Source organism: Tasmannia lanceolata, unplaced genomic scaffold (assembly GCF_043159265.1).
Source record: "Tasmannia lanceolata isolate RefF3 unplaced genomic scaffold, GAP_Taslan_0.1 ptg000233l, whole genome shotgun sequence".
NCBI lineage: Eukaryota > Viridiplantae > Streptophyta > Magnoliopsida > Canellales > Winteraceae > Tasmannia > Tasmannia lanceolata.
The window spans coordinates 57,501-63,836 of record NW_027518909.1 but is presented as its reverse complement, the minus strand read 5'-3'; positions in this window follow the sequence as shown (position 1 = coordinate 63,836).

The following is a 6,336-nucleotide window of genomic DNA, read 5'->3' as shown; positions in this document are numbered from 1 at the left end:
CAAAGACAAAAGGCCGTGCAAGGCCACCGCACCGCGGATGATTTTGCTCGTGCTGGCGCCGTTGTGTGGCCAAAGAACATGCGCGAATGCTCGTGTCGGAAGGGTTGGTGTCCTGGCCCCGCGGGTGTCACGAATGCTCGGTTGCGAAGACCATGGGACCAGAGCCATGGCACGTCGGATGATGGCTCCAGCTGGCGCCCCGGCACTTTCTGTGGCATTGATGCTCGGTTTCAAAGACAAACGTGCGCAGTGCCAGGGGACCGCGGATGACTGCTCGTGCTGGCCCCGTTGGGCGGCATTGATGGTCGGTTGCAAAGAAAATGCGCGATTGCTCGTGTCGGGGCCCGGCAAGCCAAGGCCAAGCGAGCCATGGCACGTCGGATGATGGCTCCAGCTGGCGCCCCGGCACTTTCTGTGGCATTGATGCTCGGTTTCAAAGACAAACGTGCGCAGGGCCAGGGGACCGCGGATGACTGCTCGTGCTGGCCCCGTTGGGCGGCATTGATGGTCGGTTGCAAAGAAAATGCGCGATTGCTCGTGTCGGGGCCTGGCAAGCCAAGGCCAAGCGAGCCATGGCAACGCGGATGATGGCTCGCTAGTGCTGGCGCCGTGCACAGTGGCCTCGCACACTCGCCCTGCACGCTTCCCTTGCACGCAGCCTTGCACACTAGCCTCGCATGCGAGCCTTGCACCCTAGCCATGCAAACTAGCCTTGCACGGTAGCCATGCACACAAGCCGTGCACATTAGCCATGCGCACAAGCCCCGCACACTAGCCTTGCGCACAACCCTTGCACACAAGCCATGCACTCGAGCAATGCACACAAGCCTTGCACTCAAGCAATGCACACAAGCCCTGGACACTAGCCTTGCACACGGGCCTGGCACACAAGCCTTGGGCACTAGCCTTGCGCACTAGCGTTCCACATGAGCCTTGCACACTAGCCTTGGACACTAGCCTTGCACACAGGCCTTGCACACTAGGCATGCTTGGGCGAGCTGATCCCGCATCAAGTCGACGGGTCTAGGCATTCTTGGGCGCAGATCCCGCATCGTCTCGTCGCGTCTGGGCGCAAACACGTCGCGTCTCGTTGCGTCTTCAGAAGTCGTCGCTAACAGCACCTTTGGTTGCCACTGGTGGTTAGGCTGGTTGGTTGCGCAAACCCTATAGGAGGGTGGCATGCTGGTGGGCGTTTTTGCCCGGATAGGCACTAGAATGTGCAGATTTTGGGCGTTTTTGCCTGGATAGGCTAAGGAATGGGCATGCTTTGGGCGTTTTTGCCCGGATAGGCACCGGAATGCTTGGCCTTGGCTTGTCCTAGCAAGGCATTGCTGGGTTGGGCTCCCTTGGCCTTTTGGGCGCCTTGGACGATGTCTTGCGAAGACCATGGGCACAAGGCCATGGCATATGGTGAGGAAAGGACCACGGTTGCCAAGGTTAGGCACCGGAATGCTTGGCCTTGGCTTGCCAAAGCAGGGCATTGCTGGGTTGGGCTCCCTTGGCCTTCCGGGCGCCTTGGACACTGTCTTGGGAAGACCATGGGCACAAGGCCATGGCATATGGTGGGGAATGGACCACGGTTGCCAAGGCTAGGCATATAGAGAGGAATTGCATTTTTGCCCGGATAGGCACCGGAATGCTTGGCCTTGGCTTGCCATAGCAGGGCATTGCTGGGTTGGGCTCCCTTGGCCTTCCGGGGGCCTTGGACGCTGTCTTGGGAAGACCATGGGCACAAGGCCATGGCATATAGTGAGGAATGGACCACAGTTGGCAAGGCTAGGCATATAGAGAGGAATGGACCACGGTTGCCAAGGTTGCGCAAGTTTTGGGCATTTTTTGCCCGGATATGCCCAAGTATGCCCCGATAGGCCCGTTACGCCCCGGTATGAACGCGTATGCCCGGATAGACTCGGTATGCCTTGGGATACATGCGTATGCCCCGATATGCGCACGTGTGCCCCAGTAGGGCTCGGTATGCCCCGGTATGTACGCGTGTGCCCCGATAGGCCCGGTATGCCCCGATATGCACACGTGTGCCCCAATAGGGGTCGGTATGCCCCGGTAGGTACGCGTGTGCCCCGTAATGCACGTTTCGCAGATCTCCCCGCATGTCCCGCCCCTATATGTAATACTTACTTACTTACTTACTTTCTTTCTTGCTTGCTTGCTTGCTTGCAATGGTTGGGAGTGCCCGGCATGCCCCGCTGCAGAGACCAAGGGCGCAATGACTTGGCACCGCGGATGCCGGGACTCCGGCACTTCCCGTGGCACTGATGGTTGGTTCCAAAGACAAAAGGCCGTGCAAGGCCACCGCACCGCGGATGATTTTGCTCGTGCTGGCGCCGTTGTGTGGCCAAAGAACATGCGCGAATGCTCGTGTCGGAAGGGTTGGTGTCCTGGCCCCGCGGGTGTCACGAATGCTCGGTTGCGAAGACCATGGGACCAGAGCCATGGCACGTCGGATGATGGCTCCAGCTGGCGCCCCGGCACTTTCTGTGGCATTGATGCTCGGTTTCAAAGACAAACGTGCGCAGGGCCAGGGGACCGCGGATGACTGCTCGTGCTGGCCCCGTTGGGCAGCATTGATGGTCGGTTGCAAAGAAAATGCGCGATTGCTCGTGTCGGGGCCCGGCAAGCCAAGGCCAAGCGAGCCATGGCACGTCGGATGATGGCTCCAGCTGGCGCCCCGGCACTTTCTGTGGCATTGATGCTCGGTTTCAAAGACAAACGTGCGCAGGGCCAGGGGACCGCGGATGACTGCTCGTGCTGGCCCCGTTGGGCGGCATTGATGGTCGGTTGCAAAGAAAATGCGCGATTGCTCGTGTCGGGGCCTGGCAAGCCAAGGCCAAGCGAGCCATGGCAACGCGGATGATGGCTCGCTAGTGCTGGCGCCGTGCACAGTGGCCTCGCACACTCGCCCTGCACGCTTCCCTTGCACGCAGCCTTGCACACTAGCCTCGCATGCGAGCCTTGCACCCTAGCCATGCAAACTAGCCTTGCACGGTAGCCATGCACACAAGCCGTGCACATTAGCCATGCGCACAAGCCCCGCACACTAGCCTTGCGCACAACCCTTGCACACAAGCCATGCACTCGAGCAATGCACACAAGCCTTGCACTCAAGCAATGCACACAAGCCCTGGACACTAGCCTTGCACACGGGCCTGGCACACAAGCCTTGGGCACTAGCCTTGCGCACTAGCGTTCCACATGAGCCTTGCACACTAGCCTTGGACACTAGCCTTGCACACAGGCCTTGCACACTAGGCATGCTTGGGCGAGCTGATCCCGCATCAAGTCGACGGGTCTAGGCATTCTTGGGCGCAGATCCCGCATCGTCTCGTCGCGTCTGGGCGCAAACACGTCGCGTCTCGTTGCGTCTTCAGAAGTCGTCGCTAACAGCACCTTTGGTTGCCACTGGTGGTTAGGCTGGTTGGTTGCGCAAACCCTATAGGAGGGTGGCATGCTGGTGGGCGTTTTTGCCCGGATAGGCACTAGAATGTGCAGATTTTGGGCGTTTTTGCCTGGATAGGCTAAGGAATGGGCATGCTTTGGGCGTTTTTGCCCGGATAGGCACCGGAATGCTTGGCCTTGGCTTGTCCTAGCAAGGCATTGCTGGGTTGGGCTCCCTTGGCCTTTTGGGCGCCTTGGACGATGTCTTGCGAAGACCATGGGCACAAGGCCATGGCATATGGTGAGGAAAGGACCACGGTTGCCAAGGTTAGGCACCGGAATGCTTGGCCTTGGCTTGCCAAAGCAGGGCATTGCTGGGTTGGGCTCCCTTGGCCTTCCGGGCGCCTTGGACACTGTCTTGGGAAGACCATGGGCACAAGGCCATGGCATATGGTGGGGAATGGACCACGGTTGCCAAGGCTAGGCATATAGAGAGGAATTGCATTTTTGCCCGGATAGGCACCGGAATGCTTGGCCTTGGCTTGCCATAGCAGGGCATTGCTGGGTTGGGCTCCCTTGGCCTTCCGGGGGCCTTGGACGCTGTCTTGGGAAGACCATGGGCACAAGGCCATGGCATATAGTGAGGAATGGACCACGGTTGGCAAGGCTAGGCATATAGAGAGGAATGGACCACGGTTGCCAAGGTTGCGCAAGTTTTGGGCATTTTTTGCCCGGATATGCCCAAGTATGCCCCGATAGGCCCGTTACGCCCCGGTATGAACGCGTATGCCCGGATAGACTCGGTATGCCTTGGGATACATGCGTATGCCCCGATAGGCTTGGTACGCCCCGATATGCGCACGTGTGCCCCAGTAGGGCTCGGTATGCCCTGGTATGTACGCGTGTGCCCCGATAGGCCCGGTATGCCCCGATATGCACACGTGTGCCCCAATAGGGGTCGGTATGCCCCGGTAGGTACGCGTGTGCCCCGTAATGCACGTTTCGCAGATCTCCCCGCATGTCCCGCCCCTATATGTAATACTTACTTACTTACTTACTTTCTTTCTTGCTTGCTTGCTTGCTTGCAATGGTTGGGAGTGCCCGGCATGCCCCGCTGCAGAGACCAAGGGCGCAATGACTTGGCACCGCGGATGCCGGGACTCCGGCACTTCCCGTGGCACTGATGGTTGGTTCCAAAGACAAAAGGCCGTGCAAGGCCACCACACCGCGGATGATTTTGCTCGTGCTGGCGCCGTTGTGTGGCCAAAGAACATGCGCGAATGCTCGTGTCGGAAGGGTTGGTGTCCTGGCCCCGCGGGTGTCACGAATGCTCGGTTGCGAAGACCATGGGACCAGAGCCATGGCACGTCGGATGATGGCTCCAGCTGGCGCCCCGGCACTTTCTGTGGCATTGATGCTCGGTTTCAAAGACAAACGTGCGCAGGGCCAGGGGACCGCGGATGACTGCTCGTGCTGGCCCCGTTGGGCGGCATTGATGGTCGGTTGCAAAGAAAATGCGCGATTGCTCGTGTCGGGGCCTGGCAAGCCAAGGCCAAGCGAGCCATGGCAACGCGGATGATGGCTCCAGCTGGCGCCCCGGCACTTTCTGTGGCATTGATGCTCGGTTTCGAAGACAAACGTGCGCAGGGCCAGGGGACCGCGGAGGACTGCTCGTGCTGGCCCCGTTGGGCGGCATTGATGGTGTGTTGCAGAGAGCATGTGCGATTGCAAGTGTCGGCCGGGTTTGGGTTCCCTTGGGCTTTCGGGTGCCTTGGACGCTGTCTTGCGAAGACCATGGGCACAAGGCCCCGTCCTGGCCCCTTGTTCGATTCGCTCTCGTCTTGCGCTTGCTTCCAAGGTCCTCCATGACCTTCCCCATGGCCTTGCTAGATCCCCCCCATGACGCATGACCTCTGTCCGTTGATTGGTTTTGAGTGCACACCATGCCCGGCTTGGCACCGTGTTGTCGCGTGAGTGGCATTTGGATCGTGCATGCTGGTGGGCTACCTGCCAATGCGCACAAGCCTTGCACACTAGCCTTGCGCACGAGCCTTGCACAAAAGCCTTGGACACAAGCCTTGCGCACAAGCCATGCGCACAAGCCTTGGACGCTAGCCTTGCACACAAGCCATGCATACAAGCCTTGCTCACAAGCCTTGGGCACTGGCCCATCGCAGTAGCCTTGCACACAAGCCTTGCGCACTAGCTTTGGGCACGAGCCTTGCGCACTTGCCTTGGGCACTAGCCTTGCACACAACCCTTGGGAACTAGCCTTGCGCACCAGCCTTGCCCACAAGCCTTGCACACCAGCCTTGCACACTAGCCTTGCATACAAGCCTTGCACACTAGCCTTGCACACAGGCCATGCTCACTAGCCTTGGGCACTAGCCTTGCACACAGACCTTGGGCGCTAGCCTTGCGCACTAGCCTTGCCCACGAGCCTTGCACACTAGCCTTGCACGCAGGCCTTGCACGCTAGGCATGCTTGGGCCAGCAGCTCCCGCATCAAGTCGGCGGGTGTAGGCACGGTTGGGCGCAGATCCCGCATCGCCTCGTCGCGTCTGGGCGCAAACCCGTCGCGTCTCGTTGCGTCTTCAGAAGTCGTCGCTAACAGCACCTTTGGTTGCCACTGGTGGTTAGGCGGGTTGGTTGCGCAAACCCTATAGGAGGGTGGCATGCTGCGGGGCGCTGGAATGCGCAGGCTTAGGGCGTTTTTGCCCGGATAGGCACTGGAATGTGCTGGTTTTGGGCGTTTTTGCCTGGATAGGCTAAGGAATGGGCATGCTTTGGGCGTTTTCCCCGGATAGGCACTGGAATGGGCTGGTTTTGGGCGTTTTTGCCTGGATAGGCTAACGAATGGGGCATGCTTTGGGCGTTTTTGCCCGGGTAGGCACTGGAATGCCTGGCCTTGGCTGGGCATTGCTGGGTTGGGCTCCCTTGGCC